The sequence below is a fragment of the Quercus suber genome, unplaced genomic scaffold (assembly GCF_002906115.3).
Source record: "Quercus suber isolate HL8 unplaced genomic scaffold, Cork oak 2.0 scaffold_221, whole genome shotgun sequence".
NCBI lineage: Eukaryota > Viridiplantae > Streptophyta > Magnoliopsida > Fagales > Fagaceae > Quercus > Quercus suber.
In genome coordinates, this window is record NW_027069679.1 from 973,566 (window position 1) to 999,872 (window position 26,307).

Consider the following 26,307-nt stretch of genomic DNA (forward strand, 5'->3'; position numbering starts at 1 on the left):
TTTGCCGTTCCTGCCCAAGCCCTTTTGGGAGGTACATCCTGCTGGGATGACAGACCGCCCAAAAGAGGCAACGTTGAGGGGGGAACCGTTGGGTGCATGCCATGAAGAGAGAGAAAAAGCTTTTACACCATGGCAGGAGAGGATGCCACGACGGACTAACAAACAACACAAACCTGCCTTTGTTTGGCGAGGGTAAGTGGTACACAGACGAGCCTCTAGGTGGTCGGCAAGTACACCCAGACCAGACAAAAGAAAAAGAAAGAAAAGAAGAAAAGATAAGAGAGAAAACTGAAAACAAAGAGAAAAAGGGTAATGGGCATGCACCAGTAGGTCGGTTCACTTCTCTCCCCCTCGAAATCCTACTCCCTTGAAGACGATTAAACAATAGTGATTCCTTTGAGCACCAATCATTTAGGTCCGATTCTCTCAAAGTCATTAATCCCCACGGCAGGATATTTTCCTTGGAGATTAGTTTCATTGAGAGGAAGCGTTCTTCCTCTTTGGTCTTTGCCACTACGGACTCAAACTTAACTTGATAATATTTCTTTGATTAATTCATATTGTCATTTAATCATTCACTTCTTTTGTAAAGCCATTGTCATTACTATGATTGTCATAAAAAATAGAGATTACTTGGTTATTTTTCATCAAGGAAAGATCATTATATCCCGTTTCTTTTGTTATTATATCTGCCTACCGTGACTTATTAAAAAAAATAGCTCTGCCTGCCAAAAGTACCCTCTTGGCAGACAAGGTCAAGTTTGCGCACAAGCCAACCCAAAGTGAGTTGCAATTGGGTTGGTCTCAACTTTCCTACTCAGAATACCTGGGCCCATCACCGCAAGAGGCAGCCTAGCCCAAAGCACAACACAAAAAAGGCCCCTACATTAAATTGGCGACTTCATTGGGGAGTTAAGAAACAGTTTACGGACAAGAGCCCTCGCAAACAAATGCCTCCAAAGTCCAGGACAACGCGAAATATGAGTGTTGTGCCCTCACAAGCAGAGTCTAGGCCAACGACGCCTCACCAATAGTAGCCTAACTAGACAGAAGGTGCCAATGGGATGGGGGCTAGACCCCAACCTCCTTCAAGGATCCCCGTAGACAATGCCAACACCTTCGTTGAGGTGTTGCAGGCTTTACAGCACTCACAACAACAAGTGATGGAAGAAATCCATCAATTAAAGACGGACAAAACAAAGGAAAAAGGAAGCCAGCATGATCCAGAACATGCGATGGAAGAGACACTAGTAGGAGGTGTCCCGCAGAATGTGGATCAAGTTTCATTACCATGGCTGAAGTAGTGGCTTTCCTAAAGCAGGAGAAAGCCAGAGGACCAAAGGAGAGATTCTACGCACGTAGGCCTCCATACCCACTAAGGGTGCTCAGTAAACCGTACCCCGAGAGGTATGAACTGCGAGTTTTCGCACAATATGATGGTAGGAAGGGAAGTACTGTTGAGCACGTAAGCAAGTTCATTGATACGCTTGGCCCTTATGCTGCAGACGAAGACTTATGTCTTCAATAATTTTCTAAATCATTATGTGACCGGGCTTACACCTGGTACATAGGCTTAAAGCCAGGATCGATCCTAACATGTGATGATATGGTGGATGTATTTTGTACCAAATACTTTCATGGAGAGGAAACGGTGACACTTGCAACTTTGCAAGCAACTAAACAGAGGAATGGTGAAGACTTGATGGAGTACATCAAGAGGTTTAGGGACATAGCACTCAACTCCTATGACCATTGCGAAGAAAGGATGATGGTGGAAATGTGTATGACGAATATGATCAGGGAGTACAGGGCAGTTCTAGAAAACCCCGAGATCTCCCAGTTCACACAGTTGTTACAAAAGGCAAGAAAAACTGCCCAGTTTGTAAAGCTGAGCACGGACAAAAGAAGTGCCCGGCAAGCCATGGCGGTGTCCACCGGTGAGTGGAAGAGAAAGACTGATGGGAGAGAGTATGATACTCCTTCGCCAATACCATGCACTACGAAGGAGGTAGGTGCACTGCTAGACAAATGGATAGCAGATGGATTTTTCAAACCTAACCAGGTTGCTAGGGAGCCCATAGAGGAGGAACGGAGGGACCTACATTTTTGTCGTTTACACAATTATGTCCAACATTCTACCGCAGAATGTTGGGCACTCCGTAAACTAGTTCACCGTAGGATAAAGGAAGGGACTCTAGAACTGTCCTAGCAGGAAGTCCAAAAAAATCCACTCCCAAACCACAAAGGGAAGGGAGTAGTAGCAGTGGTAATTTGCGCAGATCCCGAAAAAGATGAAGAAGAAAACTTGGCCTTACCTATAGTGGCCATTACCACTTTGCAACAGAGTTTCAAGTTCAAAAATTTGTTCGACCAACTAGGACTCACAGTAAAGGAAAGAAGGGTAGCCATGGAGGCTCTGGTGAGCATTGCCTCCGGTGCAAGAATAGAATGTCTATCGAAAGAAATACTAGATGATAGGGCTCTCTTACAGGAGTCAACTAAAATCACTCTTAGCAAAGAAGATATGGAGGTGGGACACCCAGATCACAGGAGGCCCTTATACTTGGCGGCATCCATAAATCAAATCCCCATAAAGAGAGCTTTGGTAGATACAAGTGCTTCTGTGAACCTTATTCCATTGAGCACTCTGTAAGCAGCAGGAATTTCAGAAAGGAAGATTCAGGGGTGCTCAATGAAAGTGACAGGGTTCAGCGGAAGGGGCAAGTACACAGCAGGCCACATTCAGCTGTGGTTGAAAGTAGGCCCTATAGCCTCTTTAGCACGGTTTCATGTGGTGAAGACAAAAGTATCCTATCACGTGCTTTTGGGGAGGCCATGGTTACACAAACACCGACTGGTCCCATCCACCTATCACTAATGTGTGAAAGGAATATTGAACGGAAGGATGATACACATAGTCGTGAACCCCTCACCATTCGAGCAGGCAGAAACCCACTTAGTAGAAACTATGTTCTACGACCAATGGGCCCCATCTGGGAAAAGTTCAGTATCAAAGCCACGAGGTGCCTTCGTGCCTAGGTGGGAAGATGTCCAGAATGACCTAGATCCCGATCTAAGGGAATTGTTGGCAAGAAAGAGGAAAAGGAAAGAAGTGCCCGCCGTAGGATCTGAAGACACACCCCAATGTGTTAGGATCCAAGGACCTGATGGCAGAATCGTATACAAATTATGAAGGCGTTTGGGGCTCGCGATTGAAATACAGACGGGTCCCACCCATGAAAGGCAGCACGAGAGTTTGATGTGTTGCGGAGTCCAAGGGAGTTCAAAGGAAGAAAGTGATAAGGAAGAAAGCGAAAGAGTTGCGGCAGAAAAGGAGTTACAGGTTATGGCAGAAGAAGAAATGGAGGAAGTTGACCTTGGGTCTGCTTCACAAGGGCCGAGGCCTATCTCAATTAGTGCAAGTTTGACAAAAAAGAAAAAAACAAAGCTGGTATGGTTGTTGAAAGAATTCAAAGACGTATTTGCATGGGACTACAGTGAAATGCCAGGGCTAGACCCTGGGTTAGTTGCACATACGTTAAATGTGGACTCGCAGGCTAAGCTAGTGGCTCAGTTTGCCAGGATATTTCACACAGAAATAGAAGGGCAAATAGTCAAAGAAGTGTAGAAGTTGTTGGCAGCAGGATTCATTAAGCCCATTCAACATCCCCGCTGACTATCCAACATAGTGCCAGTAAAGAAGAAGAATGGCCAGATTTTAAGGATCTTAACAAAGCATGTTAGAAAGATGAATTCCCATTGCCAAATATGGATTTATTGATAGATTCTGCGGCAGGAAGTGCCATGTTCTTATTCATAGATGGTTTCAGTGGATACAACCAAATCAGGATGGCACCAAAAGATGTAGAGAAAACTGATTTTAGAACGCCCATGGGGAACTTTTACTGCATCATGATGCCTTTCGGGTTGAAAAATGCAAGTGCGACTTATCAATGGGCAAGGACGGTCATATTTCACGATATGATGCATCAGGAGCTAGAAAACTATGTGGACGACATAGTAGTTAAGTCAAAGAGGAGAGAAGAACATTTCCGTGTGCTAAGGAGAGTATTCGAAAGATGCAGAGCCTTTAAATTGAGAATGAATCCCCTCAAATGCGCGTTTGGTGTATCCTCTGGGAAATTCTTGTGTTTCTTGATACACAGTAGGGGAATAGATGTAGACCCAGCCAAAGTCATGGCCATTGCAACTATGAGGCCTCTAGCCACGGTGAAGGAACTGAAGAGCTTCTTAGGAAAAGTCTTATATATCCGGAGATTCATCCCTGGGTTGGCATCAATCACTGTGGCTTTCACTAAGTTGCTCAGGAAAGGACAAAGTTTTGAATGGGGAGAAGCGCAGCAGATGGCCTTCAGGAGGCTGCAGTAGATCATGATAAACCTCCCCACAGTACAGGCCCCAATCCACAAGAAACCATTGCTACTTTATATGGCCACCAATTCATATGCCATTAATGCCTTAATCGCCTAAGAAGATGGAGGCGGCGTCGAGCAACCAGTATATTACATCAGTCGCGCCTTAAAAGATGCAGAAACTTGTTACCCAAGGGCAGAAAGGGCATGTTTGGCTATTGTGTATGCCTCACAGAGATTATGCCATTATTTCTTGGCCTACGAAGTATGGCTGATGACTAAGTCCCATGCCATCAAAGCTTTGCTACAGCAGCCAATCCTCTTTGGCAGGATATTCCAGTGGTTGTTACAATTGTCACAGTATAACTTGAGAATGGGGGCGCCTAGAGCAGTGAAAAGCTAGGCTATAGTAGACTTATTGGCACAGTTTCCAGGGGAGGAAGAATTTTCGCTGGATGACAAACTTCCGAGGGAAGTAGCCATGGCGGAGGAGCTCAGAGAACAGTGGGTAATGAAATTTGATGGGTCTTCTACCGCCCAGTCTAGAGGGGTTAGAGTAGTTTTGTATCATGAAGAAGATAAAGCAGTAGCACTATCATTCATGTTGGAGTTCCCCTGTTCAAACAATACGGCAGAATATGAAGCCTACTTAACTAGGCTAGCCACAGCTCTTGAAATGAGAGTTAAGCATTTGAGAGTACTGGGTGATTCGAACTTGGTAGTTTGCCAGACCAAAGGGAATTTCTCCCTAAAAGCACCCAGCCTAGCCTCGTATAGAGCAATGGCCCAGAAAATGGAAGAAAAGTTCTTAACTTTTGAAATAGAACATGCTTCGAGGAACGAGAATCGGTTTGCCGATGTGTTGACCGCACTAGGTTCGCAAATAATGTTTGAAGGGGGGAGCACCAGAGTAGAGGTCAACAAGAGAGAAGAGCCCATAATTGAAATGTTGAAAGAAAGGTTCCAAGAGGAACACTGCAAAGAGGATTGGTGGATACCCATGAGGGAAGCTTTGACAGGAAAAGAAGAGGCCATGGAACTATAAATACTCAAAGACTACGCCCTGGTGAAGGGAGAACTATACCGCAAGATGCCAGGTGGAGTCTTGCCCAGATGTGTGGGGCAAAAGGAGACCTAGAGAAAGTTGAAAGAAGTACATGAAAAGACTTGTGGATCTTGCGGAGAGGTTAGCCTTTACCGCAGACTTCAAAAGGCAGGCTTTTATTGGCCAACCATGGGTAAAGATGCAGACTAAGTCCAAACCCAGTGTGGGAACTGCCAATTTACGGCAGACAGAGAAGAAAGTTATGCTGTGTTCGTCAGCGAAGACTGGAAAAGCCTATTTATACAGTACTTGACAGAAGATATCATGTCGCAAAAGCACAGCAAAAATATAAGTTCAGGAGGTTAGCAACGCGTTATTTTTTGCATAATATGGTTCTTTTCAAAAAATGGTATGATGGAGACCCCTTGAGGTGTTTGGGCCCTGAAAAGGTGAGAGAGATATGGTAAAAGAAGCACACTCAGGAGAGTGTGGGGAACACCAGGGAAAGAAAAGGCTTTACAGATGCCTGCTGCAAATGGGCTACTACTGGCATACCATGAAAAAGGATACGGCAGAATTTGTGAAAAAGTGCCACAGTTGCCAAGTACAAGCCAATTTGATTCACACTCATCCGCAGAATTTGCATAGCATGGTCACACCATGGCCCTTCCACACTTAGGGGCTTGACTTGGTTGGATCGGTGAATCTACCATTGCGAAGATACATATAGATACTAGTGGCTACGAACTATTTTACTAAATGGGCAGAGGCAGTACCACTTCGTAAATTCCTAAAGCCACAGGAGGAGCAGTGGCAAACTTTATCAAGGAAAACATAATTGTAAGGTTTGGAGTTCCCCACAGGATCATCAGTGACAACGGCACACCTTTTGTCAATAGTGATGCGAAGAAAATGCTAGAATTCTACCAAGTCAAGCATCACTGGTCATCGTCGTATTACCCTCAAGGAAACGGGCAAGCAGAGGCAACGAAAAAAACTCTCATAAAAATTATCAGTAAAATGAGCCAAGAGTATAAAGGAGGATGGACAATGCACCTGCCAGACGCTCTTTGGGCTTATAGAAGTTCACCTAAGTCAGCCATAGTTTTTTCACCTTTTTCCTTGGTCTATGGAATTGAAGTAGTGAGCCCAGCAGAGAAAATGACCCCATCCCTGAGAGTCATGCAGGTTCAAGAAAAGGAGAATGAAGAAGAAGTTTTTGCAGCAGAAAGGTGCGAAGACCTGGAAGGACTTGATGAAAAAAGAGAAAAAGCCCAAGAACGCAACTGCAAATACAGGCAAAAAATGACTGAGGCCTATGGTAGGATGACTAAAGAGAGAGTGTTTGCAGAAGGACAACTAGTCCTAAAAGTGGCAGATTATGTTAGGAGAGGCCTGACAGGACCATCGAAGTTTGCACCAAAGTGGGAAGTACCCCTTATGATAAGAGAGGCACATCGAAGTGGATATTACCACTTGACTTAGATGGATGACAGGGACTTAATGGATCCCATCAATGGGAAATGGTTGAAACGCTACTACGCCTGAGAAGAAAAGCCATGTGATTATCCATTTCTTTTGTTTTGTTGAAAAGGCTCTTATGTTTCCTTTCACTTTGTTTTTTCGTCTTTCAAGTGACTATGTCACAAGACAAAATTTTGTAACTTGCTTTTATGAGGATGCAATGAAAAGCACGAAGTATTCATTATAATATGTCATAGAAAAAGCAAAAAAAAAAAAAAAAAAAAAGTAGCAAAGTGTAGCATCATAAGTTTAGCATCATAAGTTACAAACCTAAACTATAGCAAACTAGCCCAAATAGGTACTATAAGAAATATAATGTACTAAATAGAGTAATAAGGTGAAGGAAATAGTAAGATGAAGAAAAAACTGCATCATCATCAATTAAGTCCAGAAATGAGTGGCTGATCTCCAAAACGACTGGACCCGCCTATGCTAGAAAGAAGGTGCTCACGACGGCCCTCTGAGTCTGCCACTTCCTTTCTCAGAATCTTAAGGCATGAGTTAATAGCATCAACAGTAGGCTGGACTCTCCTCATAAAAACAGCCTGGGCAATCTCTTGAAGGTGGTCAAGATAAACTCCACAGCAAAGCCAACACTGACAAGCTCTTGCACTGCAGCCCTCCACTACAGGATCCTCTTGGTGGAGACTGTGTCAACAAAATTGTGTTAAATATCGTTCAGCACACTCCCCAATATCTTCAAAAAATGCTCTCTAGCAGAGCGACCAAGTCTGAATCCCTACAGAAAATCCCCACGGATGCTATATAGTGTCACCAATCGAGAAGCGCATTCCTCAGGGATTCTGAAGCCATGGAAATCTATATAAGGAGGTCCTGAGCCCCAGAAATCTACAGGTCCAAGATCATTGACTTCAGGTTGATCAAATCGTGCAAAAAAGGTTGCAACCTCACGCACAGGATCTGGAATGGTGCTGGAACCATTGCCCACTTCAAACTGAGAAGGCACCATAGGAGGTGGACCTATCAAAAGGGCACAAGGTTTGAGATGAGAAACCTTGGTAAAAAAAAAGAAAAAAAAAAAGATAGTGTTGAGGACCATTTTTGCAAATTTGTATCCAAAGGCTTATAAGGAAGAAAGCCTAATGAAGAGCAAGGCCCAAAGGCCCAACAAGAAGACCAAAGAACAAGAAGGGTCCAAAGAAAGAAGTGCAAGTGAAAGCAATCTACGGAAAAACGCAAGTTTGCCGCAGAATACAAGTCTGCCGCAAAATACAACTTTGCCGCAAAATACAGTTCTCTAGCAGGATGGCTTCGGCAGATGAAGATAAATTGAGCCCAAGAACCTTTTGATCCAGCTAACATTATTTGGCCCACAAAAGCTCAAATCTTTTTGTATAAAAAAGATAGGCATGAAAACTGATATGAAGAAGAATGATGAAAAGAATCAAGGAACGGCAGGAAGTGTTAGCAGCAGGAATTGCGTGAAGGAAGAGTCAAACTAAAGGAAATGACAAATGCAGCAGGAAACGCGTGAAGAAATAAGACAAAAACACGCAGCAGACGAAACAGAAATAATCTGCTACGGCAGGAATGGCGTGGGAGACAAAAACAAAAGACAGTAGAGCAAGCACAAAAGGGTCGGGGCACCACCAACCTATACCAAGCCAATACAAGGGAGGTGGGCCCACGGTCAAGGGGATTCAGAGGGTGTGGTTTGGTGGTGGGGGGAAAAGGGGGTCTATATTTGGTTTCCTGCCATGACTTCTTTTGGGAACATATTATGCTTGGATGATATCTTACCTAAAAGAAGTAACAAATGGTTGGGACCCACTGATGCATGCCATAGAGCTAGGTAGTAAGGTAGAGGCATGCGATAGGAACAAACAAAAGAGAATTTTGTCGTGCAGCAAACATGTTCTGAGCAAATGGCAGTGGTCGGGGCAACCAATGGGTGAGTGGGTAATCTTAAAAGGATGTCCACAACAAACCAAAAACAGTTGGTGAAGCTCTAGGGGTAAAAGGGAAAAGTCCCATTGAATTAGCTCACTATAAAAGGGAGGTAACCATAGCAGAAATGAAGGGGGGGACCGAGGTAGAGGAAAAGACAGGGGAAAAAAGGAAAAACAGGGGAAGAAGAAAACACCCAGAGAGGAGAGAAAGAAAGAAAGAAAGAAAGAAAAAGAAGAGAGAAAACGCGGTAGGAATAGGGGCATGCATCAATGGACCATCTTTTCCCTCCCTCTTACCAAACTCATTCTTTGAAATCTCCAAAAGTAATAGCTAGTAGCCATTTAGGCCTATTTTCCAAATTGAACAACTTTTATGGCAGGAGCCCATGATAAGGTTGTTGAAGTTGGAGTTTGGGTTCCTTCTTGGTTTACTTATTCTATGGGCAGATTTAATACTTAATTTTGATTGTAAATATATTGGATTTCTCTCATTATAATTTATATCTGCCGTATTTAGTCATCCTGCCGTAGCACTTTTTATCACGTCTGCCGCATCAGTTGTCCTGTTGTGGTGTCTTTACTTGCTGTACTTATTATTCTGCTGTAGCACATTTTTATTATATTTACTGTGTTAATTATGACAGAGGTAGAGGAAAAAACAGGGGAAGAAGAAAACATCCAGAGCGGAGAGAAAGAAAGAAAGAAAGAAAGAAAGAAAAAAAAGAGAGAAAATGCGGCATGAATAGGGGCATGCATCAATAGACCATCTTTTCCCTCCCTCTTAGCAAACCCACTCTTTGGAATCTCCAAAAGTAATAGCTAGTAGCCATTTAGGCCTATTCTCCAACATGAACAACTTTTATGGCAGGAGTCCATGATAAGGTTGTTGAAGTTGGAGTGTTGGTTCCTTTTTAGTTTACTTATTCTATGGGTAGATTTAATACTTAATTTTGATTGTAAATATATTGGATTTCTCTCATTATAACTTATATCTGCCGTATTTAGTCATCGTGCCAGAGCACGTTTTTATCATGTTTGCCGCATCAGTTTTCCTGCTGTGGTGTCTTTACTTGTTATTCTGTTGTAGCACATTTTCATTATGTTTACCGTGTTAACTATTTTACCAGCTAAACCTTTCCTGCCGAAGCTTTCTCCTTTATTTATTATTACGTGTTTTACCTTTTGACATAAACTAATCATTATCCTGCCATAAGTATATATATATATATATATATATACACATATACGTTGTTTCTCATGTTCTGGAAAAATATATTTATAGATATATATGTGAATGCGTATAAGTATATATACTTATATACGTATGTATATATATTTGAGAATACGCTAACCCGCTTAAACTAGCACCTGTTTGATGGGTATTTTCTTTGGGTTTTAGATTTGATTATGCGTAGGAACTAGAAAAGTATTTCTGTAGTAAAAATGGTAGTCATTCACATTGCCAAAGGCTTTACTGCACGGCAGACATCTTTAAAGCACAGCAGACAGTTTCATTGCACGGCAGAAAGTTTTATGGTAGAGAGCTTTAATACACGGCAGGAAGTTTTATTGCACAGCAGAAGGCTTTACAACCAGAGGCTTTACGGCAGGAAGCTTTACTGCACAGCAGAAAGCTTTATTGCACTGCAGGAAGCTTCACTGCATAGCAAAAACTTTTATTTCACGGCAGACGGTTTTATTACGCGGCAAAAAGTTTTGCTGCACAGCAGAAAAGTTAGACTTGCGGTAGAAACTAGTAGCGGCAGAAACAAAAAAGTCAATCCTGTTGTAGAAACTGGAGAAAAGTTCCTGCAACAGAAACAAAGGATAAGCCCACTTTGCTGTGTCTTCTCTTGGACTTGTACTTAATGTTTGCACACAAGCCGGACCAAATTGAGTTGCAGTTGGACCGGTCTCAACTCCCTTACTCAGAATACTTGGGCCTACTACCGCGGGAGGTAGCCCAGCCTAATGCACACAAAAAAGGCCCCCACATTAAAATGGCGACTTCGCTGGGGAGTTGGGATCAAGATGGGGAGAATGAGAAATTTCTCCCTCGCAAACATGTTTCCAAGTCCTTATCAAAAGCGAGACATACAGATGTTTTTAAAACTTTCAAGCTATATTCTTAGGGAAGTATCCAAAATGTCATAGCAGTCCCATAGCAGAATCCTGCGGCAGAATACAGCAATGTTACCATAGGACAGTACCATAGCAGAATTCTATGGTAGAATACAGTAACGTTACCACAAGACAGTACCATAGCAGAATTCTATGGCAAAACACAGCAGCGTTGCCATAAGACAGTACCATAGTAGAATTCTATGGCAGAACACAGTAGCTATACCGTAGGATAGTATCGTAGCAAAATTTTGTGGCAAAATACAGAACGTTACAGCAGGACAGTGCCGCAGCAGAATTTTGTGGCAAAATGCAGCAACGTTACAGCAGGACAGTATCGTAGCAGAATTCTGTGGCACAATACAGCAACATTATATCAGGACAGTGCCGTAGCAGAATTCTGCACAGCAATGTTAAAACAGAGCAGAAATATATTAAGAACTCTACAATAGAAGGCCTTCACAATACTTGGTCATATCCTTTAAATGCCACTTGTTCTCCTTGTGATGCATGTGGGACATGTGGCAAGCCACTTATTCAAACATGCAAAACCAAAAGTTCCACCACTTTTTGCTCTCATTTATTTTAAGGAAGCACTGGAAGCTTTCTAAACTCTCTCCGTCTCCACCTTCAGGTCCAGCACTTAAAGTAGAAAAATTTCTTCTTTCCCTCACAAGGTTTCAATAATTTTCTTCATGCCAGTAATTCTAGCTCTACTTCCCTTCAAGAACCAAAAGCTAGAAAAAAAAATGAAGCTATAGCAGCCAAAGGAAAACTTTCATCATTACTATACTATTGCAAATCACTATTTCCTCTGCAAAGTATCCCTTAGCATACTTTTCCAAAAGTGGAAAATGTCCCTCCGTAGAAAGTTCGTAGCAGAAAGTACAAATCCTTCGGTAGGCTGTTCACAGCAGAATCTGCTGAATTTCAGAAGTGCAGAATGTTCATCTGCTGAATATTTTATAGTAGAAAATTTCAGAAGCCAGAATATAGATCTCTTCGCAGATTATTTACAGCAGAACTTGCTGAATTCCAGAATGTTCTTCGGCAGACTGTTCACGGCAGAATATTTTGTAGCAGAATATTTTGCAGCAAAATTTTGTATTCCAGCAGTCCCTTTTACAGAATATCCTACCACAAAATTTAGCACAACAAATTTGAGATTTGTTCTCAAAGTAAGAGAGGTGCATATAAAGCTTTTCATATTCACTTTTGCCAAATCAATTTTTTGCTACTACATCAGCAAATATATCAGTATTAATGAAGGGAGGAGGGAGAAGTAATCGATTCGGCGATTTTGAAACATCCGCTTTCAACCAAAGCATACATTGAAGGCATGTGATACGGTGGTGAAGTGTCCAAATTAAATCTAGACCTTGGGATGAAGCCAACAACTCAGTAATTGCATACTCTCCATAAAGAAGCCTAAATCTACAAGTTGCTTGCAAGCTGCTCTTTGTCTATTATCGAGTCTAGCAAACCGATTCAACAACCTTAAAGAGTTGAGAAGTTTTCTGCAAATCACCTTGGAAGATTTATACCTAGAGTGGCATTAATGATCATTATCTTTATGATGTTTCTAGAAAAGAATGTATCAGATTACTTGTTCTACAAACTATGCAACTCCACCATCACTCTTCAAGTCATGAAGCTCATTGATGCCCATGTCTCATCCTAGAAGAACTTTGAAACAAAGTGCAGAAACAATCACTCACTCGCATCCTGCCGTAAATAGAGTTGCTTGTCTTATTGCCGCAGAAAGCTATTACGTGGTTTTTTATTGAAGGCGTTCTGCTGCAAGGGCATTCTGCCACAAGAATAAAGAAGCATAATGTCCTAGAAAGATGTGGGTATGTCATGGGAAAATTCTATATTAGAGGCCGTTGACTTTTGGCCATTACTAGCCAACTATGAAGCAAGAGACGCAGCAAGCTCTATCTAAATATTCCCATACTCAAAGCAAGCGAAGAAGAAACCCATGAAATATGAGTCTTGGTAGCAATAGCCAGCAAAAGGGTCGTGGTTATGAATTTTTGGCTAAAAACTCACAAATGAGCGATGATCGTAAGTCTTTAGAAAGAATCTGCAAAAGAGCTATAGCCACAATCATATGCAGCAGAAAATACATGGGAAGCAATTGTGCTTGCAGTGGAATAAAGCCAAAGCATACTTGAAAGTAACTATTTCCCAAATTCTCTAGCAACGAAGAATTTCTACAATATGGCAACTTGTAGATCCATGGCATCTAATTTTTTCTTTACTGAAGAATGCATAAACCATATGATGGAACATCCACACCAAGAGAAGGTGATATCAAGCTCATGCAGTTGTCTCACATGCTGGGGGCTAAAGCTCATTCTACGACAAACATGGGAAGCCTCCTACTGAAAGCTAAGGACTTATTCTTGTATACGGGGCGCTGTCTCATTCTGCAACAAAATTTGGGAAGTCTTCTTCAAAAAGCTAAAGACTCACCCAATTGTCTCACATGCTGGGGGGGTTAAGGCCCATTCTACAAAAAATTTAGAAAGCCCGCTACAAAGTGCTTAGAGTATCTATATGAAGCAGCAACATCATGTATCTTCTACAAAAGCTTGGTGTGTTGCGTGGTTCAAGAAAGCTTGGAGGAGGAGAGTAATGAAGGAAAAAACAAAGAAGTTGTGGCAGAAAAGCATGTATAGGTTATGGCAGAAGAAAAATTGGAGGAAATTAACTTGGTGTCGGACCCACAGGAACTAAGACCCATCTCAATTAGCTCAAGACTTTCAGAAAAGGAGAAATCAGAATTAATATTGTTGCTAAAAGAATTCAAAGATGTCTTCGCATGGGGTTACAGTGAAAATGTCAGGATGGGATCCTGGGCTAATAGTGCATACATTGAATGTGGATCACAAGGCCAAGCTAGTAGCCCAGCCTGCCAAGGTGTTCCACACTTCCTGCCAGGGTGTTCCACACTGCCTGCCAAGGTATTCCTTGCTGAGATAGAAGGGGCAAAGTTTTGAGGAAAGAAGTACAACAGACAACCTTCGAAAGGCTACAGCAGATCATGATGAACCTTCCTACTGTGCAAGCCCCAATCCACAAAAAATCATTGTTACTCTACCTAGCCACCAATTCATGTGCCATTGGTGCATTAATGGCCCAGAAGATGGAAGAAAAGTTTTCTACTTTTGAAATAGAACATGCTCCAAGGAATGAAAATTGGTTTGCCAATGCTTTGGTCGCACTAGGCTCGCAAATAATGTTCGAAGGGGATAGCACCAGAGTAGAGGTCGGCAAGAGAAAAGAGTCCATAATTGAGAGGCTGAAAAAAAGATTCAAAGAAGAACAGTGTGAAGGGGACTGGCAGATCCCCATAAAAGAAGCTTTGATGAAGGAAGGAAATAACGCAAAACTAAAAGTATTGAAAGACTATGTCCTAGTGAGAGAGGAATTGTACCGTAGGATGCCGGGTGGTGTCTTGTTCAAGTGCGTGCAGCAGGAGAAAGCCCAAAGAAAGTTAAAAGAAGTATATGACAAGACTTACGGATCCTGCGGGGAAGTCAGCCTTTACTGCAAACTCCAGAGGACAGACTTTTATTGGCCAAGTATGGGTAAAGATGCAGATCAAGTCTAAACCCAGTGTGGGACCTGCCAGCTTGCGGCAGACAGAGAGGAAAATTACACTGTGTTCATTAGCGAAGACTGGAGAAGCCCATTCATGCAGTACCTGATAGAAGGCATCCTGCCACAAGAGCACAGTGAAAGATACAAGCCTAAAGAGGTTGGCAACGTGCTACTTTTTGCACAATGCAGTCATTTTCAAAAAAGGGTACGGTGGGGACCCCTTAAGATGTTTGGGCCCTGAAGAAGTAAAAGAAATTATAAAAGAAATACACTCAGGAGAGTGTGGGGAGCACCAGAAAGAAGCAATCCATATGCTTAGGGGGCTAAATGTTGAGGACCAATTTTGCAAATTTGAACCCAAAAGGCTTATAAGGAAGAAAGCCTAATGAAGAGCAAGGCCTAAAGGCCCACTAAGAAGACCAAAGAACAAGAAGGGTCCAAAGAAAGAAGTGCAAGCCAAAGCAATCTACGGCAAAACGCAAGTTTGCCGCAGAATACAAGTCTGCCGCAGAATACAACTTTGTCGCAGAATACAGTTCTCTGGCAGGATGGCTTCGGCAAATGAAGATAAATTGGGCCCAAGAACCTTTTGATCCAGTTAACATTATTTGGCCCACAAAAGTCCAAATCCATTTGTATAAAAAAGATAGGCATGAAAACTAATATGAAGAAGAACGATGAAAAGAATCAAGGAACGGCAGGAAGTGTTAGCAGCAGGAATTGCGTGAAGGAAGAGTCAAACTAAAGGAAACAACAAATGCAGCAGGAAACGCGTGAAGAAATAAGACAAAAACACGCAGCAGACGAAACAGAATAATCTGCTACGGCAGGAATGGCGTGGGAGACAAAAACAAAAGACAGTGGAGCAAGATCAAAAGGGTCGGGGCACCACCAACCTATACCCAACCAATACAAGGGAGGTAGGCCCACGGTCAAGGGGATTCAAAGGGCGTGGTTTGGTGGTGGGGGGAAAAGAAGGTCCATATTTGGTTTCCTGCCATGACTTCTTTTGGGAACATATCCTGCTAGGATGATATCTTACCCAAAAGAAGTAATAAATGGTTGGGACCACTGATGCATGCTATAGAGCTAGGTAGTAAGGTAGAGGTATACAGCAGGAACAAACAAAAGAGAATTTTGTCGTGTAGCAAACATGTTTTGAGCAGATGGCAGTGGTCGGGGCAACTAATGGGTGAGTGGGTAATCTTGAAAGGATGTCCACAATAAACCAAAAACAGTTTGTGAAGCTCTAGGGGTAAAAGGAAGAAGTCCCATTGAATTAGCTCACTATAAAAGGGAGGTAACCATGGCAGAAATGAATGGGGGGACCGGGGTAGAGGAAAAAACAAGGGAAAGAAGGAAAAACAGAGGAAGAAGAAAACCCCCAGAGGGGAGAGAAAGAAAGAAAGAAAGAAAGAAAAAGAAGAGAGAAAACGCGGCAGAAATAGGAGCATGCATCAATAGACCATCTTTTCCCTCCCTCTTAGGAAACCCACTCTTTGAAATCTCCAAAAGTAATAGCTAGTAGCCATTTAGGCATATTCTCCAAAATGAACAACTTTTATGGTAGGAGCCCATGATAAGGTTGTTGAAGTTGGAGTTTGGGTTCCTTCTTGGTTTACTTATTCTATAGGCAGATTTAATACTTAATTTTGATTGTAAATATATTGGATTTCTCTCATTATAACTTATATCTGCTGTATTTAGTCATCCTGCGGTAGCACGTTTTTATCACGTCTGTCGCATCAGTTGTCCTGCTGTAGCACATTTTCATTATGTTTACCGTGTTAACTATTTTACTAGCTAAACCTTTCCTGCCGAAGCTTTCTCCTTTATTTATTATTACATGTTTTACCTCTTGACATAAACTAATCATTATCTTGCCATAAGTATATATATATATATATATATATATATACATATACGTTGTTTCTCATGTTCTGGAAAAATATGTTTATAGATATATATGTGAATGCGTATAAGTATATATACTTATATACGTATGTATATATATTTGAGAATATGCTAACCCGCTTAAACTAGCACTTGTTTGATGGGTATTTTCTTTGGGTTTTAGATTTGTTTATGCGTAGGAACTAGAAAAGTATTTTTGCAGTAAAAATGGTAGTCATTCACACTACCGAAGGCTTTATTGCACGGCAGAAGGCTTTACGGTAGAGAGCTTTAATGCACGGCAGGAAGTTTTATTGCACAGTAGAAGGCTTTACGGCAGGAAGCTTTACTGTACAGCAGAAAGTTTTATTGCACAGCAGGAAGCTTCACTACATAGCAGAAACTTTTATTGCACGGCAGACGGTTTTACTACACGGCAAAAAGTTTTGCTGCATAGCAGAAAAGTTAGACCTGTGGTAGAAACTGGAGAATAGTTCCTTCCGCGGCAGAAATATCAATCCTGCGGCAGAAACAGAAAAGTCAATCCTGCGGCAGAAACTGGAGAAAAGTTCCTGTGGCAAAAACAAAGGATAAGCCCACTTTGCTGCGTCTTCCCTTGGACTTGGACTCAACGTTTGCGCACAAGCCAGACTAAATTGAGTTGCAGTTGGACCGGTCTTAACTCCTTTACTTAGAATACTTGGGCCTACTGCCGCGGGAAGTAGCCCAGCCTAACGCACACAAAAAGGTCTTGACAGATAGACCCATGGGGAAGAAGTGAAGGAAGAAAGAAGGAAGAAGAAAATTTACCAGAGCTAGCGGTAATGGGGGCTGTGGAAAAGACAGAGACAAGCACAGAAAGAATGGCATAAACGAACGCTGTAAATACGGCAGAAACTGGTACAAAAGATGTGGTAGGAATAGGTATTGTAGGCATGACAGGAGCAGCTACTGCAGACACCCCTATGTCTGCTGCAATTCCTAGCCCCTCAAAGGTCTCTGCAAATAGAGAGATAGACATGCAAATAAAGGGGAAGAGTGAACTTAGCAAAAAAAAAAAAAAAAAAAGAGGAGAAGAGTAAACTTAACGAAGAAAGAAGAGAAAGGAAGGAAGAAAGCACATACCCATTTTCTCGAGTGGAACACTCTCCTCTTCCTTAGATTTAGAAATCCTCCTCCCCAAGACGGGCTCATCCTCAGGATCCTCAAAGATCTCCTCAGACTCCTCTGAGGACAAGTCAGCATCAGGCCTAAGTGTTGCAGAAAAAGGAATAGAAGAAAGAGTAACTACCAGAGAAGAACCGTCCTTCACAGCCTGAGAAAGAGAAACAAAGGGGTCACCGATGGAAATGACAAGAGGTGTAACAGGAGTGGCCTCGATCTGAGTAACAGTAGGAGGGGTGGCTTCCCTTTGAACAGATGGCGTCACGGCAGGAGTAGGGGTGACCTCACTAAACTCCCTAGTATGAGTATCCTCATCCATGAGTACCGGTCCAGTAGGAGAGGTAGTAGCCTTAGTAGGAACTCTGTGAGTAGCTGTAGAAGGGGCAGGTGTTGCAAACTCAGCCGCACCAAGAGATCCCTTTGTAGGTGTGCCTATGGGGGCAGAAAGCTCATCGGTAGTAGGGTGATATATGGAGAGAGGCTCAGGCTCATCCTAGAAGACAAGAAGAAGAAGATGTGAAGATAAAAAATAATAATAATAATAATAATAACCTTTTGGGTGATTAAGGTAACCAAAAGCATATGGCAAACTGGACACATGTGAATGGAAAAAGAAAAAAAAAAGAAAGAGAGAGAGGAGAAAGAGTAAGTGTACCTCCAATTCAGGTTCCTCGAGTATAATGGGATGGGCAGCTGACGTGTCCTCCTTGTGCTTAGACTACAAAGGAAAAGGGGGATAAGAGGCAGAGTTAAAGAAAGAAGTCAGTAAGCATGTCAGAATTCAAGAAAAGTAAAAAAAAAAAAAAAAAAAAAGTATATGCAAGTGTACTTGAAAGAAAAATCAAAGGAAAAGTTTTTTAATGACGTACTCTTTGCTGAATGGCAGGCACAGGATGAAGAGTTGTCTTTCTCTTATTGCCTCGTGTTGTGCTGGTAGGAATAACACCTATGGGAGGCTGAGGAGTGGCGAACTTAAGCTTGCTGGCAGATTTAAGTTTGGCAGGAACTTTCTTGGCTGGTGCAAGGATGTTTATTACTTTAACCTTCTTTTCCCAACCTGGGGGGTAATAACCTGTATGCCAATACCATCTTTTTTTCTCCTCATCCCATTCAAAGATGGCAGATCGGCTTTGTTTCCTGGCTTAGGCCAATACGGACCTGGAAGGAAGGAGCAACTGAGGATTGGGAGAGACAACCATGCTAAGTCCCTCAGGAGGTATGAGAGAGAAACCACGACTGCCAACCAATTCTTACTCAAATGAGGTCATTACAGCTTGCCAATAGCCGTGCATAGCAGGAGTGCAAAGGCACTCTCTTAGAGAACCAGGAACTGTGACCGCATTGAAACGCTGCCTCCAAAAATCAAAAGTAGTGTGCCACAGGAAAGGTTTAACTGAAGTAGGAGACTCTGCGAGGAAGGAGAGGTCATCAGGAATATCCTGATCCAACCTAAATTGTCTCCTTACCTGATTGGCAGGATAATGGACAAACCTGACACCTTCATCTACTAAGTAGGGCAACCATTCGGCATTGGTGGCCGCTAGATAGGTAATACCAGTCTCATCAAAACCGGCTAAAGGGGTGGTAGAACCAACATTATTGACAAACAAACCCATTCCAAAATCAACACAAGTATAACCAGAACTCAAATGTCTATAAGCTTTCCAAGAAAAACCAATACCTTCATCGAAGGACTTAACAAAAGAATAATCGATGGGCTTCAAACTGGACCAACGAAAAGTCAGAGGAAAATCAGACTCAAATCTGCCACAGAAGTTAGTAATTACCTGCGGACAGGGTTGGTACTTCTCTTTAGCAAATCTGACAGGCCTACACTTCGCCAAATACTGGGCACAACGCTCGAATAATAATTGCTGCAGGATGGTGCTATGTACAGAGGAAGTAACTATGTGGCAGGAGCCAGTCTGGCTCTCATCACTTCGCAGGATATCTAGTTGAACATATAGATGCCCCAAAAACATGGGGGCCAGCGGCAGACTCACTCTAACAGATATTTTTATGGCCAAACAAAAATACAAAGGCTTTATGGCATAATGTGAATGGGACCTAAAGACAAACTTACAAAGCGAAAAAGCAATAAAAGCAGCACAGCGGGCAACAGCAGAAAACTTGGAAGAAGAACTAACCCAGTAAGATAACTTAGCATTTCCAGCCATCCTTTTCTTCAACTCCACTTCAATGGCTTCTTCTTCCAGGGAAAGCTCAATGGTGGCAGGATCAACATCACCAAGGATTGGCAAAAGTAACTGATTAGCCCCATCCTCAAGAGTAACTGTGAGTTCGCCACAAGAGAAGAGGAATGTGTGAGTGGTGGCACACCACCGTCGAACCAAATGACGAAGGTTGTAGAGGTCTCAGAAATTAGAAAGACTTCGAGATAGGACAATGGACTTTAGAACACCGGCCCTCTAAAGCAAACCCATGAAACCTGTGTCAGATAACTCGTTGTCACCCTACTCCTTCCAACTCGAGGCAATGCCTGACCCAAACTCGAAATGGATGGGCACAGGAAGGCGACGCCTTGACGAATAACCAAACATCAGGGTTTCCATTTTGCATTAATTGGTATAAGAACTTGTTGACATTTTGATATGGGGAAAGTGAAATGAAGGAAACTACCCTATTGACAGTGATTGTGGGGTGCAGGCCCTCAATGTGGTAATTTATGCTAATGGTGAGTGATTGACTTGTGGACTCTTAGGAGATTTTCTACATGCTTATTGATCTATGTTTAAAATTCAAAAAAGATCATGAATATGGTAGGTATATTTGTATCAGATTCTGCGCTCATGGCCAAACTCTTGATCAACATGTTCTTAATTTTAATGATATCTCATGCTTTAATGGTAGATCATACCAATAATTCATAGATTTGATCATTGATCTTGGGGATTGTTTTGATAATGCAAAAATCCTTAAGGATTTCAAGGTGCAACTTGTATGAAGCAAGCTTGAGAGTGATGTGGAAGATTGGTGGAATGATATAGAATATTTCAAAATGTGAAGAGGTAAGCCTAAAATTTATTCATTGCCAAGAATGAGGAAGGTGATGGTAAACTTCTTCTTTACACGTGATTTTGATGAAATATTGTTTCATACAAGTCAAATTATATGGCAATTAATTCATACAGTATGAATAATAACTAGAATTATCTTTCACTTATTAAGTGAAGAGCCAGGTTTAGAGTTCAATAATGTCCAACCAATTTTGAAAGAAATATCAAAGATGTTGAGTGTGATGAACAAGTTAAGATTGAAGGCCAAAATAATGTTTTGAAAGAAATTTTTGAAGAGGCTAAAAATGAAAATTCGAGTTGATTGAGGAGAATGGCGAAACTCATGGATGGAAATTGCTGAGAGTAGTTTGGAAGATTTATTAAAGTCAAATATGATGTTGAGCTTATAACTCTCAAGTCTTTGGATCCTATTGACAATACATCAAAGATCATTTGTTTTCTAGGAGTATAAAATTTTATTCTTGTCTTCAATCCTTTATTGGTTGAGAAAAAATTTTAAGTTATGCCACCATAGGGATACAAGTTTCAAAGTTGGATGAAGTTATTGAAATATTTGAAGTATCTATTTAATTCCTTTGTCTGGTTAGACACATTTTTGTGTGCCGATATTCTCTAGAATCTCCTATCGTTTGAGTTGAGATATAGGCCTTTCATTACAGTAATTGGGTTGGTTTGGCGAGAAGCCTAACCCTATGATATGATCCTCTATACATTGTGTGGTTTTTTTTAATTATATACATCAAAATCATGTATGAGAGGAGTCACACAATCTTTAAAAATCAAGATTTGTTTCGTCGCCCCTTTTGAAATGGTGGCTAGGATGTTCTCTCATAATATTTCATGTAATATTCTAATTATAATTTTAGAGGGGTTTCTTTGATAGACCATGATTCAATTCTGGCACATCCTATGTCTGATGGTTGTTCTTTCTTTGTTGTATACATCTGTATTGATTTGATTTGTAAGTTAATCCACAAAATGAGGTGGAATTTCAGGATGATACTTGGTCTAGGGAATCCTAGAAGGGTGATGATTAAACTTTCAATATTTTTTGGTTTGTTAGATTTGAACCTAATGCTTATACAACATTGGTCTACCTTTGTCCCAAGTAAGCCAAGGCCAAGGATGGTTCACAAATTTTTTTTTTTTTTTTTTTATTGCAGTTAGAACTCAGTTGTAATGTTGGATAGGGTTCTTTTTTGGCAAAAATATTGTTTTCATCCTTAAAGTTTACATGAAGTTCATTTTTTGTCCCTAAACTATCAAAAATTCTTTTTTCATCCCTAAACTATTGAAAACGTTACACTTTATGTCATTTTGTTAACTTTTGTTAACTTTCTATCCTATGTGTCTAACAAAATGCCTAGGTGGCAATGGCATCACTAGATAAAAAAAAAAATTCATCCTTTCCTTTCTCACATTGTCTTGGCAACCAAATACAAATTAATCACAATCTCACCTAACCATCCTTACTCTGCCTCATTGCTGTGCACTTCCTCAGCGTTGCAACCACCACCACAACACCTCACTGTTGGTGTGATGGGATTGAGATCTGCTTGCATCCCGTTGGTGGTGGGATACAATCTCCCCCACATCCCGTTGGTGGTGGGATCACTATTACTAACAGCTGACACATTTTATATGACAAATTTATGCACTTAATTCATTAAAAAAAGTGAGGCATTTTACTGGGTCTCTAATTGGGGTCGTGGGTAAACACCCATGGAAATATAGATTAAGCTGACATTACATACAGAGACACAGGCCAGCATTATATATCCTAAGGGCATATGGAATATTATTGTTCCGGCTTTGAATCCATTTGTTTGAAAGTTGCAGTAGAATTAATTGAATGCCAGTTATGTCTCTTTGTTGGCGTTTGGAATTGTTCTTGATATATTGTCTCTGATTTAGATGTTCTATAATTTATTTCCCTGAAAATGTCCAAATCCAACTTGATGTGAGAGGGATGGACTCCAGCGGGTCATAATAATCTCTCTCTAATTACAAACTAAAACCAGAAAGATGATTTTTGATGATATGTCATTCTCACCATTTAAAACACAATAGAGAAATTGTTTTTTTTTTTTTTCTTTTTGTTTTGTTTATTTATGAATAAGATTTTTACTCAAAACATTACAGGCGGCTAAGACTAAGAAGCTTCCTTAGTTTCTTTTTGTTTTGTTTCTGGCAACCTTCCAGCCTCTTTGGCCTATGTTTGTAAGGAGGATGCCCTGTCTCTCTGTTTCTGTCTGATATATAATATTGCAGTTTACCAAAAGAAAAAAAACAAAAGACTAAGAAGCTACATATGCAATTTCTAAATACAGCGCACAAGTGGGGGCGGTGTTGCGCGATCTTCAGAGGGTTGATGAACCCCCTAACTTTATCTTTAAAAATAAACTTTATGTTTAAAAATATTTTTGCAAATTGTGATCATAGACCAGCCTAGCATAAAACTAAACAACAACACATATCAGTCAATCCAAAAACATATCTCTTTCTCTCTCTTTGACACATAAATCTTATCTCATATCTCTTTTTTATTTGATTCTTTGGATATCTTCAACTTTAAGAGTAAATAGTGAGTCTTTATGAGTTGTTAGTGTCTCTCTTTATTGTAAAATTTATATTATATATGTGTGATTGTGTTTTATACCGATTGTGTGCATTATTATGTATGGATGAATGTGGCTATGTGGGTCAATAATTAATAAAGTGCCAGTTGGTTGAGTTTTACTATTTAGTTTAAAATATTTTCATAAAAATAATGACAATTGCATAAAAATAAAAAATGTTGTACAAACTTTACAAAATAAAATTGTCACACCTACTTATACTGACAGTTGACAATGACAATTGATAATGAACTATCATGTAACGATTTCAAAATATAAAAACCCATAGAATTTTTTTTTTTTTTTTTGTGGTGTCGATAACTCTATATATTCAAGTTCTCTTTTTATTAAATTTGTTTAATTTAAGGTTTTTAATGACCCCTTTAAAAAATTTCTAGAGCCACCACACAAGCCTCAAGCAGCAAAATAGAAAGTAAAAGTGATCATAAACAAACTTTGAACTCAAACATCAAATATAGTAGAAGGAAACTTTAGCGTTAATATCAAAATCTCGTGATTTTGAAGGACAATACACTAACATGCATGTCAATTTATACAAAAATTCTTGTCTATTTAGAAGAAACTACTTTTCCTATTTTAACTAATCAAATTTTAAAACACCCACAGATGATTATCTATTCTATACTATATTTTATTAAAATATCAAATTTTTTATTTTTTAAATGTTTCTATCAAATATTTACCACCAGGAAACCTCAAGAAAGAATATCAAAACGGTTTGCATAAGCTACCGTGACTTGTTTATATGCACAAATATTGTAGCAAAATCCCATTTTTTAGGCTTCGTTGGCTATAATTTGAATTTGGGTTTTTAAAAGTGGGCTTGGGCTGCGAGAGTTTGATGGGCTCTGATAATGGGTCATTGGATTTAGCAAAGACTGGGCCGGAACCCATCTAAACCTCTTCCCCCATATTAATTTCCCACGTTTTCTTGGGCTGCGAGAGTTTGATGGGCTGCGAGAGTTACGCCATTTCTATTTGGCGGCGGGGATTTGGTGCCACAGAGAGAGAGCCTAAAACCAGCAACAGCAATCGAGCGATGGTAGACACGAAGATGCAGCTGCGCTCTCTGATTTTTTGGCTTCCTTAATGGACTACACTCCCACTGTAAGTGTTTTTTTTTTCCTCTAAAAATTTTGAATATACGGTTTTTTTTTTTTTTTTTCATTAAAATTTTAATGGGTTTGTATTGAATTTGACTTTCAGATACCAGACGAGTTGGTTTTCTGTTCTTGAGAATTTGATAAATGTTATTACTTGTTGGTAATTTTTCCTTTAGAAATTTAGTGTTTTTAATTCCAAATTATGATGGGAATCAACTAAGGGCGTGTTTTCAAGTCCTTACAAATTTGGTTTTGGTTAAAGCTCTAGCTTAAATGCCACTTTTACTTCTTGTGAGGAGGTAGGTCCAAGTTCTTATAAATTTGAGTGACTTGTAAATGAAGAAAAGTTTAAATCTTGCTGAAGATATAATAAAGAAAGGATATTTGATGTTATATGCCTTTTGGGTTTTTCTTTTAATGCTATATTTTGTCTGATTAAATTTCATTTTGGCTTTATTTTTGCAGAATTAGGCTGGTAGCTGTTGCTACTCAAAAGTTTGTATCTGAGGTTGCAGGTGGTGCTCTTCAGTATGCTACTCAACTCTTCCTATGCCATTTCGTCACACGCATGTAGATACACCAAAATACATATGCAAACACTTAGAATGTGATCCTTATGATTCGGGAATATAAACTAGAAGGCAACAAGGATTGAAGTTTTTGGGGGAGAGTCATAGGGGTGGGAGTAGAAGTTGGTGAAGTCGATGTACTTGACATATTTTATTTTATATGCTTCCATCCAAAGAAATACTAGTGATTTTGGAGGTGTAAGGGGGGCTTACTACTTAGATGCTTTCAACAGTTAGCTACTATGTGCTTGGCTTTTTATACATCAAAATCTGCATTGGATATTTACATTTGCACAATATTAGACAAATAGGCAATAGCACCACGACCTTGAACTAGAATGGTGGTGAATATTATATTATATTGAAAAATGAAAATTAAATCTTTGAAAGTCTAGACTCTAGAGTATGAACTCTTTTGGTTAAATATTGCTAAATTTAAAACATATTTGCGTTATAAGTATTGTTACAAGTTATTTAGGAGAATGAGGAGAGAGATTGAATTTCGGCAACAGTGTTGCCGAAATTCAAGAAAAAGTAAGAGAGAGAATGAGAAAAAGGGAGGAAAGAGAAAAACTTGAATTTCAGCAACAGTGTTGCCGTAATTCATCTGCCCAATTTTCCTTACCTGCTCGGATGTGTGAGTGTGAGAAGTGCAATAAGTGAGTGCCAAAAAAAAAAAAAAGTAATTGTGGCAATGGTATTGCCGAAAATGGTAGGGGAAAAAAAAAAGTAAATGCCAAAATTTGGGGAAGAATTAAAGAAAAATATAATGTGCTATGTACACAATATTTTCACAATAAATCACATGTAACTAGTTATTATTAGTTCAAATTTAAATTTTACATTGAGATTACTATTTTAATCTAATAATAATAATAAGTAACAACTTGATACTTAGAATTCGTTATAAAAATGTTGTAAAAATTGTGTGCACTTAATTAAAAAAAAAAAAACTTTTTTCCCAATTGTGGCAATGGCATTGCCGAAATTGTGGGGAATTTTTTTTTTCCCCCACAATTTCGGCAATACCATTGCCACAATGGGAAAAAAGTTTTTTTTTTTTTTTTCATTTTCGGCAAATCCATTACACTTTTTTTTTTTTAAGAAATGATAAGTGCACACAATTTTTACAATATTTTTACAACAAATTCTAAGTATTAGGTTGTTACTTATTGTTATTGTTAGATTAAAATAGTAATCTCAATGTTAAATTTAAATTTGAACTAATAATAACTAGTTACCTGTAATTTATTGTGAAAATATTGTAAAAATATTGTGTACATCGCACATTATATTTTTTTTTTAATTCTTCCCCAAAT

General features: G+C 40.0%; 1 long non-coding RNA gene across 1 annotated transcript in view; it reads left to right on the forward strand.

Moving 5' to 3' along the window:
• The window catches only part of LOC136070253 (uncharacterized), a 41,461-nt gene extending 16,397 nt beyond the window's left edge, over window positions 1–25,064 (forward strand). The window contains exon 3 of the long non-coding RNA XR_010631541.1: window positions 24,885–25,064. This is a non-coding gene — a long non-coding RNA (uncharacterized LOC136070253). The remainder of the gene's footprint in view (window positions 1–24,884) is intronic.
• Window positions 25,065–26,307: the final 1,243 nt, after the last annotated feature.